At 34.7% G+C, this 13,152-nt stretch overlaps 1 protein-coding gene across 5 annotated transcripts in view; it reads right to left on the bottom strand.

Annotated features, from left to right (window-relative positions):
- Positions 1–13,152, bottom strand: part of SRP54 (signal recognition particle 54) — a 65,009-nt gene that overhangs the window by 45,516 nt on the left and 6,341 nt on the right. The window contains exon 1 of one of the 5 annotated variants that reach the window (XM_074213367.1): positions 6,840–6,967. The exons of the other annotated variants lie outside the window; for them this stretch is intronic. The gene's annotated coding sequence lies outside the window, so the exon portion shown is untranslated. Of the gene's footprint in view, positions 1–6,839; positions 6,968–13,152 lie in introns of those variants that run through there. 5 annotated transcript variants of the gene reach the window in all.

Below are 13,152 nucleotides of genomic sequence, written 5' to 3'. Positions count from 1 at the left end.
ACTGTTGTAAGATCTGGGGGATTACCAGTCATTTGGTCAGCACAGACCTGTGAACTGTATGCACTTAATCATGCCTTAAAACTATAAGAGGAAAAGGATGGAAATATACACTGTTTTATGCCTGAGAAATAGTAGAAATGTTTGGAAAAATAGGGCATCAAAATAGTGACTCCTTCGAAGCCAGAGGTAACCAATTAGCAGATGAGGAAGCACAAGGGCCCACACGAACCTTAATGTATCTAGCTTTGCCTCTTCCTCAATCTCTAAGAGTTATTGGTGTACTTTTCTTCTAGTTATGACAGTTAATGTTGTGTTTGTGGTAGGATGTATTGTTTTTATTTCTGAATCTTTCTATGCCTAACCCATTCTAGGATGTAATTACAGTGTCATTCCTTAGGGTTAGCTCTAATCGCTTCTCAGCTTATAGTGAAGCTTTACTTGGGTAGCCTTAAGTTAGCTTATGTTGCAACCCTCCTGACATTCCTATTCCCCCTTTGGTAGAGAACCAATTCCTGTTGCTTAGGCAGAAGACTGGAGGAACTTTTAACCTTTCCAACTATTGGATTTGTATGGGGCCAGACCAATTGGCTTTGGCTCCCAGCTCCATTGGACCCAGTGTGTATATACTTAGAAAAACTTGTGGGAAATTGAATTTATCCACTTGCTGTGTCAGAATTGAGGATAATGGACAATTGGCAAAGGAAATCACCAAAGACATCAGCAAGCTTTCACGCGTCCCCATACAAACCTGTAATTCTCCCTTTAATTCTTCATGGGGATCCTGGTTTGGCAGAAATTAGTGGAAATACATTCTTTGGTTCTTCTTGATAGCCCTCAGTGGAATCATTCTGTTGTCAGTATATTTACCATGCAAGACTCAACAAATGACCTGGGTGGCTCAGGATAGTCTTAATAAAATGGTCACTGTTACTGCTAATCAAACCACGATGCTCATATTAAAGGGGCAGGGATGGATCACTCTTAACCAAAAAAATGCCAAGGATGATGACTGAAAAAAATCAACAATGTGAGGCAGCATTATGAAATTTTGAAGAAATCTCATCAAAATAAAGAGGAAGGATTGAATAGGTTAAAATGTGAGATTTCTTACAGAAAATATTTTAGAGGCCCTTTCTTCCTCACCTCTTCCTTTCCACCTGCATTAGGTACTTTTGAGATTTCATGCTTAGATGTAAGATCACATCCTCAGCCAATGGAGATAAAGGTCAGTGGTGTATAAAAGCTGTGTCAGGGACTCTATATAATACCCTCACTACTTGTACTTACTGCCTCCCTTCAGTTGCTTATTCAATGAAGGTGAAGCCTGCTTTTCATGAGAAACTAATAAAACCTTTCATTTGGTACCTAGAGACATCTCCTAATTTTAATTTTGGTAAGAGTTGGCTTCTATACCCAAGTCAGGAAGTCATGAAAAAAAATTTTTTGTAGAAAATTTTTCAGAATTTGACTAAAATCTGAATAGGTTCTGAAAGATTTTGTAATTTAAAAGTGTGTGTGTGTGTGTGGTGTGTGTGTGTGGTGTGTTATGAAATCCTTCTGGTAAATCTGGAGTCCAGATTTGAAATGTTTTGGGATGTGCTTATGTTTGGGGTTTATAGAATCCTTAACATTATGAAAGTGAGCACAATAACTTAGAATTATAAATTATTCATCTAAAACTCAATTCAATAACATTTAGGAAAAATAAGATCCATAGGTACCAGAGTTCATTTCTAACCCAGTTTAAATGAAATGAAAGTTCTAAAATATAAATTACTCCTTTTATTTGTTTGGGTTTGGGATTGAATTATTTGGAAAAGACTAATTTTAATGTTAACAAGTAATTTTAATAGCAGATTACTATCTAATTTATATCATTTTTTAAGATTTTAAATTAGTAAATTGAGTTTAAATGAGGAGAAAGGATTTAGAATTTGTAGGAAGCTTTTTGAAGTGAGCCACACCTTGATGAAAAAGCAAGTTGGACTGATTTAAGAAAGAAAAATTTGGTCCTGAAGAGAAAAAGGAACAGGACTAGATAAATTAAGAAATGTATTAAAGCTACACAATCGCTTTTGATTAGATCACCATAAATGTGCTACTATAGTAACTTAAGAAGTTTTTAAGTTTTTAAAATTTGTGATTGTGATCATGGTATTTTGAGTTGTCCTAAAGAAATATTGGAGAATGTAACTGAAATTATTAGTAAGTAAAAAGTGTTGGGAGCCAGGATCTCTAAGCTGTTTGACACAGTCGCAGCAAGAAGACTCAAGGCAGTCACACTGCCTGATGGAACAACATTTCCTTCTTCAATATATATAGGGATTTCATGCATACCAATATTTATAGGTTTATTATTGATTACAATATTTACTCACCCTAATAATACTGGAATGACTATAAAGGAAGGATTTCAGAAAAATTCCTTGAATAAAACAGATTGTAAACTCTGTCCAAATTTAACAAGACTGCCTCTCCCTGAGGCATACAAAAGGCTTCAGCATTATGAAATCTCTGGAAAACCCAACACTGGGAATTCCAAGGAGATGTCAGAATATATACAAGGAAAACAGATACAAGATGGGTCAGATAGAATTCCAGGGAAATTAATAGTTTTTCCCCCTTACCACACAGGAATATATGAAAAAGATGGTGAGAAAATAGTACAGGTGACCGATATGTGAACTCCAGCAGCCTTAGTTTCATGGGAAAGAATAAAAAAGTCATAGAAACTGTGGCTTCTACCAACAAGGCCTGAAAGAAAAATTGGTTATTGTAAGAGTTAACAGATAGGTGGACAAGCATAAAGACCCTCACTATAGATTGTTAAAGAAGTGTATCGAAAAACATTACTTACACAGAAAATATAAAAAACTTTCCATTAAAAGAACTGCTTAATTAATAACTTTAAATGAATTAATTATACAATGTAGTAATAAATAAGGTAACAGACAGGTTAAGGTCATCATGGTCTGAGTAGGGATAAGAAATCAATTAACTATATGTTTATTACTTAAACTTGTAATCACACGATTAAAACTTGTAACCATATGAACTATATGATTGTTGATGAAAATTGTACTCTTGTAACCAAGGAAATGATCTCAGCTTGCTTGCCTGAAGCATACATGATTCTGAAACTGTAAAAATAAATCCAAGCAGCTGACAGTCAGTAAATCTGCTCCTGCCTTTACCCACTTGACTCAACTCATTTCGCCAACTCTATCCCTCCTGTCAGGTTCCAAGGACCTTGCGGAGGCTGGACCCCCGCATCAAATCATCTTTAGGCTCAAAGAAAGAAGGGGAATTTTATGGGGTTTATCTAGGATTACTTAAAGATAAATTTTATACCAAGTCAAGATTGATAAATTTCAACTTTAAAGGATTTATTTTTGTTTTAAGGTTGAATAAGGAAGAGAAATCTTATCACAATTAATGTATTTCATGAAAGTTTGTGATAGTTTTTAACACCAGAAATATTTATTGCCATTTTTAAGAAGAGAAACACTCAGAAAAAAAACTGTTGTGTAAAGGGTTTTTTGGGTAATTGTATGAAGACTTTGTAAACTTCAAATCTGTAAGCTAATTTATTGCAATAATGTGATGATATTGCTCATAGTTTTTAGAGAAAATTGGAAACTGCCATTGTAATACTAAATCAATTAGGCATTGGGTTAATATTGAAAGTATTTAAAGTTACTGTAATAATTACAAATAAAAAGTTCTTGCTGTTTTAATTTAAATTTTCATCAATCCAAGGCATAAGTAAGAGTTTTATATTGGTATTCTGAAATTATTTTAAGATTAAGTTACTAAAGAATCTCATTTTCTTTTCAAGATTGATGAGTATATTGGGGTGTACGTGAATAAACATATGAAACAAAATGTAAAATCCATTTTAAGATAAGGTTGAAATTAAGAAAACTGGTTCTAAGAAAATAAGTCTTCATTATGATCAGTAAAGGTTAGCAATTCATATTTCATCTTATTTGGAATCAAATGTATGTTGTTTCTTATACCTAGAATTTAAAGAACTATATGCAAATTATTTGAAAGTCGCCTAAAGATGTTCCAATTGTTTCTAAAAGGATGATCTCTATCTTAATTAGGTTCCTTAATGGTAGTTGTTGGGGTATTAATATTAGGAATTAATACAAAGGTTGGAAAAAACCAGCCCTACCAAACAAATGCCCATTCAATTTAAAGAAAACAACCTTTACCCACTTGAAGAAAGGAAGTAGACAGGAATGAAGAGGATAGTGAGAAGACTTTAAACAAATTTGAGAAATTAGAAAAGGATATGGAAACAAAATTATGGATGAAAGAGGGAGAGGAAATTTTCATTTCCACAAGTCACAGGAGACTCAAGAAATGAAACTAAGGGTTAAATTGTCAGGAAACCAAAGAAAAGGAAGTCTATAGTTAAGTTAGAAATAGGTTAATGACTAACAAGCAGACAAATTGGCAGAAACTGGTTCTGTAGTAAGATATAGATTAGCATAAGCAAATACACAAAAAGGGGGCTTTCATATACCTAATTAAGGACAAAAGAAAATATGGGAAGGGTTCCCAAATTGTGGGGAATGGGAGATATAACAGGGGTGAACATATACCCAGTAAAATTAAGTGCTTCAGATAGGTTGTAATCTTTGTTAATACCTAGTTAATGGGGAGGGAATGGCTTTTCAGAACGGGGAATAAAAGACTAAGCTTTCCCAGTTAAAAGGTGTGCCTGGGGTCACCTGTTCTTGCAAGAACATTATAATAAATGATCCTCTTTGCTTCACTAATGGTTGTCCTGAGTTCTTGGTAAGGCACTTGCTTTTTATACCATAGTCTTTGCAAATAAAGTAAGAAGATCATTTTGCCTATCTCTTCTTTAGGGTTATTTCATTATTCATAGCATTCAATTTTGATTGGTTGTATTACTATCCATTTACAGTGTTATATGCATCTTTTTTTCTTTGTTCTGCTTATTTCATTTGTATCAATTCATGTCTTCAAATGTATAATCATCATATCTTTAAAAAAACTTCACTACATAGACCAAAATTTTAGACATTTCTCAATTAATGAACTTCAATTTTGTCTCTAATTCTTTTCTACTATAACAATATTATTATAAATACTCTGATGTATTATATATAGGTGGGACCATTTTTTGACTACTGATCTCCAGTAGTCATTTTGTTTGCATAATCCAAATTGCTTTCCAGAATGGATGGATCAATTCGTAGCTTCAATGTATTACTATACTCCCTTCCGTCACAATCTTTTCAATACTATCCCATGTTCTGTCATTTTTGACAATTGGGGGGGGGGGGGCAGGGTAAAGTAAAACTTCATTGTTTCTTTTTTCTCTTCAAATTAATTATTTGGAATAATCTTCCAGAAAGTTGCTAAAACCTTATGATTCTTTTGAGAACTACTCATATTTCTAACCACTTATCCACTGGGGAATCATTTTTAATCTTAACTTCCTGATTATTGTTATGATTCTAAACTACAGAGAAAATATGACTTAGTAAGCCTATTTAGCATTTGTTGTTGTGTTCCTAGATGGTGTGGGCTACAATGTATCCATGAAGAGCTATTGAATTCTAAGGCCTTTGAGGGGTTTTTGTTGACAACAGATCAGAAGAGCTAAAAGGTAGGCATTCCAGGTAGAGTTTCTCATAACAAAATTTATCAGATATTCTTAATACAAAGACTTTTCCCCAAATTGACTTGGATAAAAGTTATTCAATTTAATGTAATTAAAAGATATTCTTCTGAATAATTCTGAATAATTTCTGAATTTTTTGGGTTAAGAATTCTATTCACTGCTACAAAAATTAATTGGATATTTTGATGATACGTTTTCTCATTTTTCTTTTATATTTTAAACATTAATAGTCAAGTCATCCATTTTGAATTTGTTATGGTATGTTATTGTTATCATTTGAGCTAACAGTAGTGGTTTATTATTGTGTTCCAAGATGTTGCTGCAAACCTAATTCTCAGTTTATCCAGAATTCTTAGGAAACAGTGATGTTTTATCTCAAGTAATTTGTGTTTTGGGGTTTGTTAGTAAATTGTAAATGAGATTTTTTGGGAAAATATTTCTAAATAGCCAGTTCAAAATTTGTCATAAGGCGGCTAGGTGGCACAGTGGATAAAGCACCGGCCCTGCAGTCAGGAGTACCTGGGTTCAAATCCAGTCTCAGACACTTATAATTACCTAGCTGTGTGGCCTTGGGCAAGCCACTTAACCCCATTTGCCTTGCAAAAACCTAAAAAAAAAAAAAATTTTGTCACATTAAGGTTAAAGAGAAAAAAATATCCTAGTACACCAAAAAAAGAATGAGGGAAGGAAAGAAAACAAAAGGCACCTGTAGGGTAGAGTGAATAAATGAATTGGACAAGAAAAGTAGCATTTTTAAAAAATACACCAAACATTTTATAAAATACATTCCATATATCAGACAGAGCTTAGGAGCTGGGGATACAAAGACAAAGTAAGCATACAATTGAATTACTTCCAAATAAAAGAATCATAGACCTAGACTTGGAAAGGGATCTTATCGCTCATCTAATCCAACCCCACCATTGTAAAGATTAGGATACTGAAGCTAGAGAAAGTAACTAACTTGCCCAAAGGTCACAAAAGTAGTTCAATCCAGGTCCTATAACATTAAATTTATCTCTACTATATACCACACTGTCTTACCTTCTTGTATATGCAATTTAAGTGCTGTGAACAACATGAAGAAAGCTAAAAGAATCTTTAATAATGAAGACAAAAGACACTAAGTTATAGATTAATTTTTTTAGATCTGAGTTTGGAAGCATTTACTTACTGTGAAATTATACTGTATTCATGTTAGCAACTTGAAAGAGTGGCTACTTCACAGGAAATGAGTAAAACATTATTACTTATAAAACTATATTACTAAACTATTATTGATTATGTAACTACTCTGCATGCAAGTAATAGTAGATAGATTTCTTCCCTAGTTAACCTTGTCACAACACTGTGACACCACAATCAGCTGGTTTAGAAATCATGTCATAAATGATCATTCTAGGGGCGGCTAGGTGGCACAGTGGATAAAGCACCAGCCCTGGAGTCAGGAGTACCTGGGTTCAAATCCTGTCTCAGACACTTAATAATTACCTAGCCGTGTGGCCTTGGGCAAACCACTTAACCCCATTGCCTTGCAAAAATCTAAAAATAAATAAATAGATCATTCTATATTCTAAAGGATTTAAATTGCCCTGGGTGGCTTTTCTTTTCATCAGTCAGTGTCTTCTGACTATGGTGATCAATGTCATGGTTTCAAAGCCTACTAATAAAGGAATACTGTGATTATGGTTACTCTTTATTTTATTTGGGGGGGAGGGGGCTTGGAAGGCACTGGAATTAAGTGACTTGCCCAAGGTCACACAGCTAAAAGTTAAGTATTAAGTGTCTGAGGCTGGTTTTGAACTCAGGTTCTCCTGACTCCAGGATCGATGCTCTAGCCATTGCATCAGCCAGCTGTCCCTAATTTTACTTATTGAATACTGTAAGTGCAAGTGCAGTTCCTTTCTGGGAGATTCCTTTCCTCATCTCTTCACCTACTAGATTATTGCAAGAGACTCCGAATTTGGCCACTGCCTCAAATCTTTCCCTACTGCAGACTATTCTATAGAGCTGCAAAATGAATTCCTAATGAGCAGATGTGACCATGTCACTTCTCTATTTCTAATTCTCTTCTACTGACTGTTGACTCTAGAATAAAACATAAATTTCTATTTAGTATTTTAAATCCTTTCTGAATATGGATATAACCTTTTTATTGTTCCAGCCTTACTGTATTACTACACAATCCAGCCAAATTGGTCTTCTCTGTTCCTCAAAAAAGATACATCATTCTCCCATTTATTTCATTTCACACTCATAGTCATCTGCCTGGAATGCATATTCCTTTCTCTCCTTCGTCTCAAAGAATCCCCCATCTCCTTCAAGATAAACTGTTCAAGAACCTCTGCTTTCTATATGCAGCATTTCCTAATCGAACTCCAACTGCTAGTGACCTCTCATTTTCAAATCACTTCAGAGAAACCTGGGAGAAATTGTTTGAATTGATGTAAAGTAAGCAGAACCAGAAAAACAATTCATACAATAATTAATGTTACTGTAAATACTTTGATCAAATCACAAACTACGTTAAGACATCTGAAAGAGATGTCAAGATAAAAGAATGGAAAAAAAAGATAAAAGAATGGAATGAAAGTTTTAGATGTGCCCAATGTTGTGATATGTTTTGCTTGATGGTGCATCTCTTCCAAGGAACAGAAAGAAGGTCAGTTTGGTTAGATAGTAGGGAGGAAGAGTAATATCCAATGAAGCTGAAAAGTGGGTTGGGACAAGACTGTGAAAGCCTTTAAAAGGATAAAAAAAAAAGTAGTTTCTATTTTTAATCTTTAGAGGAATGGGAGTTTACATGGGAATTTACAAAATACAGGAGGGACATGGTCAGATCTGTCCTTGAGGAAAATCACTTTGTCAGCTTTGTGAGTGAGTAGTTTGGTGTAGAGAAACATAAGGTAAGGAACCAATCTCATCCACAAAATTTTAGCGACCAGGAAGGGACACCAAATCTCCCTGGATATGCTCAGACTCTGAGGTGAGAGAAACTTTGAATTAGGCTATCTTTCCTAGATTAGGTCAAAGTAGATTCTTAGGAGAAACCCTTATATTTGACTTCTGCTCCTGGGAGTTCGAGGGGGAGGACGCCTATGAGGTTCAGTCCTTTGACTCTATGTTATGTGTTACCTGTGGTTGGGAAGAGAAGATCTCCAGGACACTGGGATTGTTGTCAACCTGAATTTACCTAACAGTCTTTGTGAAGGAACTGCTGTTTCTGAATCCATCATGGTTTGTGGCCCCTAAGGCCCCTCCTTTTTTCTGATGTGTATTGGGCATTGGCCAGTGAAGGCATACTCCAGGGTTTAAAGTTGGCTTATGAACCCTTTTAGAGCAACCTATCTTTGTCTTGGGGATCCCAAGAGTATACTGGAAGGGCTTTTTTTTCTGCTTAAGAGTTTGATTGGCATTTGAGAAATAAATTGGCTCCTTACAGATTCTCTCTCTCCCTCCACTCCTAGAGAACAGATTACGTATGGCTCAGTCTGTGTTTCTACCTCTCTCTCTTTCTCTTACTGTCTCCCTCTCCCTCTCCTCTCTGTAGCCCCCACCCTCTGGGGACAGCTGTGGGGAGGGGGGAGGGAAAGTTTTTTTACTCCTAGGACCCAGGAACTTGATCTATGCCCCAACTGCCATGCATTTCTATATTCCCACTAAGTTTCCAAACCTGTTTGAGGGAACTCCCCCCAATGCCTTCTCCCTGGGTTGGGGGGGGGGGGGTAAAGGGCCTCTTCTCTAGGCCTACATATGGTTACACCATTCCAATCCCCATTCCCTAAAGGCTTTAACTAGTTGTTCCATCAAGGGGAGTCTCACCTTTGGGGGGGGGGGGGAAAGAGAAGCAAGCAGATTGATTTTAAATGCTTTGTGGTCAATTGGCTAAAAGAAAAAAGGGAAGAATGGGAACAGATAATCCAAAAGCTATTTCTGCAGTTGAGTAACTGGTTTGATCTGTATAAATTAACTTAAAAATGCATTCGATTTTAGTAAGGAATTTTAATACTGAATGGCTATTTTAAAATCTTTATATGTGTATGAGGTCCTCAAGAAATTCTAATTAATTCTAATATTCTCGACTCGTTTTAATTGACATGATTCCAAATTAATAATATATGTATGTGTATATGTGAGTATTAAAAAGTATATTTTAAATCGGAGATCTCTGTGAAGTTTTTCAGTGAGCCTTTTCACATCTCTTCACTAGCTTGGAGAGCTGAGGAAAAAAATCATTTGAGAGCTGGCCAGAGCTCTTAAAGTCTCACTACACAATTGGATCAAAGTGTAATCTTGTTCAAAAAAAAATTGTGTCCATGTGTATGTGTGGTGTGTGGTGTGTGTGTGTGTGTGTGTATGTGTGTGTGTGTGTGTAACTATGTGTCTAACTCCTGTGTGTGTTTAATTCAGATCTGAAATGGTTCCTGATTGTTAAGACTGAGTTAAATGTTTATTCCTTTTATTTAGTTTTGGATTTGTTTTAAAAAGACAAATTTAAAATTAAGTAATTAATAACTGCATTAGGATTTGAGCCTACCTCATTACTAGGGAATTTTAATACCATTTGACTTCAGTTAGAAATTACAAAGACAATACTTTACCTTTATTATCGGGTTTAAAACTAGAAAATAAACTCAGCACACTCTGCAGATGAGTTGCCTCTGGCTCTCACTGGCTTAGGAAAAACTGAGCCCCACAGATGGTTTTACATTTGAAAGTGTGTGTAATTTACAAGCTTATGATGACTACCTTTGTGAAATGATTTCACCTGTGAGGTAGTTTTTTTGTTAGGCTGAATATAAGCCTAGGTTAATTAATGAGACCTTGAGTATTGTCTCGGGGTTATAAAAAAGAAAAAAATGTAGCTATTTGTAACTGAACTGGGCAACTTATTGTTTCATTTCTTTGTGATTGTAACTTCAAATCCTAGAAATAACTGTTAATTTGTCTTGGTCTATCTTCCCCCATGTAAAATGCAACTCAGAAAGACAATAGACAGGAAGACTCATTCTGCCCTTAAGATGCTTTAAGAGTCCAGGAAGATCTAACAACCAATTTGAAAATTAACTTGAGCAGTCTAATATTATGTAGCCTCCAGTAAGATAACTTATTGATGGATAAAATGCTAGGGAATTTTATCAGTTTTGTGATTTTTGGTATCTGTTGTGAAAAATATAAGCTATTTGAAGTTACGATAAAGGTATTGAAGCTTGGAATTAATAACTGATTATTTTGTAGGAATAATGAAAGGGAAATATTAAAACCATTGACTATCTCTAGGATTCCTGATATTATTAAATGTATAATGATCGAAATATTATTTTGTAAAATTTTGTTTTCCAATTACATACATTAAGTTTCTACTAATCATTTTTTGCTAGATTTTGAATTTTACAATTTTCCCTCATCCCTCCCCCCCAACAGAAGGCAATCTTATATAATTTTTTTTAGTTTTTTTACAAGGCAATGGGGCTAAGGGACTTGCCCAAGGTCACATAGGTAATTATTAAGTATCTGAGGCTGGGTTTGAATTCAGGTACTCCTGACTCCAGGGCCAGTGCTGTATCTACTGCGCCACCACGCTGCCCCTCTGATGTAATTTTTACATTTGTCTCCATGATATGCATAGATCAAAATTGAATGAAACACAGGTAAGAACATTTCACAAAGGTATTCATCACAAGCTTGTAAATTACACATACTCAAATGTAAACCATAGATGGGACTCATGTTTTTCAATTTATTAAGCATTTCACTTGGCCTTTTCAGTAAAATTCAATAAGAATAAGAACTTGTAAGTTTTTTGTAAAAATGTTAAGGTAATATTGAAGACATTACTTAAGAATTCTGTGAAACTTTAACTACTGAACTGTGACATGTCAGTGATTTCAAAGAAAATAATGTAAAGAGAAAAAGTAAATAAAAATTTAAAATACTTTGAGTCAATTTTTTTTAAACTATGCAAACTTGGGTAAATCATTTAACCCTCCCTGGCCTCTAGTTTCCTCATCTGTAAAATGAAGGAGTTCAAGGATAAACATTCTATTAAAAGAGACCCGAGGTTCCAGAATCTTTGGTCTTAAGACCCTAAATTTGAAAAGATTTTCTCAGACTTAATTTGCTTAGTCTCTAAGTAGTTTTTGATACTACATCCTCCTGGAAATTTTGAATTTGTACTCTCCTGAATTTTGTGTCACTGCTCTCTTCTAGCTATTTAACATCCTGGGGCTATGAACTTATTTACTATGTTGATATCTGTATTTCTGTATAATTGGTTGCCTTTGTAATTTAATATATTTTATTTAAAAACATTTGTCTGCTATATCCCAAAGAAATCAAAGGGAAAAATATCTAGAGCTGGTCTTTTATTGGCAAAGAGCTGGATATTGAGATTTCCAAACATCAATTGGAGAATGGCTAAACAAGTTGTTGGCATATGATGGTGAGGGAATACTATTATATTATAAGTGATGAGCAAGATGGTTTCAGAATCACCTTAGAAGACTCATAGGAACTAATTGCAAAGTAAAGTGAGCAGAACAAGTAGAATATTGTAACAGCAATATTGTTATGAGGAGCTAATGTGAAAGACTGAGCTACTGTAATCAAAATATAATGACTTAAATGACTACAGTAAGTTACTACTGGACAAAAATCGTTGGTGAAACTGGAAAATAGTATGGCAAAAGCAAGGCATGGACTCACATCTCACTTCCTATACCAAAATAAGGTCAAAATGGGTACAGGATTTAGACATATATAGTGCTACATCATAGATCAATTAACAGATCAAAAAATATTCTGTCAGATCTATGGAAAGGGGAGAAATTTATGACCAGACATGAAATAGAATACATTATAAATGGATGATTTTGACTATATTAAATTAAAAAGTTTTCACATTAATAAAATCAATGCTGTCAAAATGAGAAGGAAAACAATTTCCACAGCTAAGGGGTTCTGATTTCTTTCTTTCTTTCTTTCTTTCTTTTTTTTTTAGGTTTTTGCAAGGCAAACGGGGTTAAGTGGCTTGCCCAAGGCCACACAGCTAGGTAATTATTAAAATGTGTCTGAGACCGGATTTGAACCCAGGTACTCCTGACTCCAGGGCCGGTGCTTTATCCACTACACCAACTAGCCACCCCCTGATTTCTAAAATATACAGAGAATTGCATCAAATTTATAAGGCTACAAGTCATTCCCCAATTGATAAATGGCCAAAGGATGTGAACGATGAGTTTTTAAATGATAAAGCTATATATAATCATACGAAAAAATGCTACAAAATCATTACTGATTAGAGAAATACCAAATATTATAACTATGAGGTTTTCACTTCACACCTGTCAGATTGGCTAAGATGTCAAAAAAGGGAAAATGATCAATGTTGGAGAGATTGTGGGAAGATTGGGACATTAATGCATTGTTGATGGAATTGTGAACCGATTCAACCATTATGTTGAGCAATATGGAACTATGTCCAAAGA

Source organism: Macrotis lagotis, chromosome 1 (assembly GCF_037893015.1).
Source record: "Macrotis lagotis isolate mMagLag1 chromosome 1, bilby.v1.9.chrom.fasta, whole genome shotgun sequence".
NCBI lineage: Eukaryota > Metazoa > Chordata > Mammalia > Peramelemorphia > Peramelidae > Macrotis > Macrotis lagotis.
The sequence above is the reverse complement of the archived record's forward strand: the minus strand, read 5'-3'. Positions and strand labels throughout refer to the sequence as shown.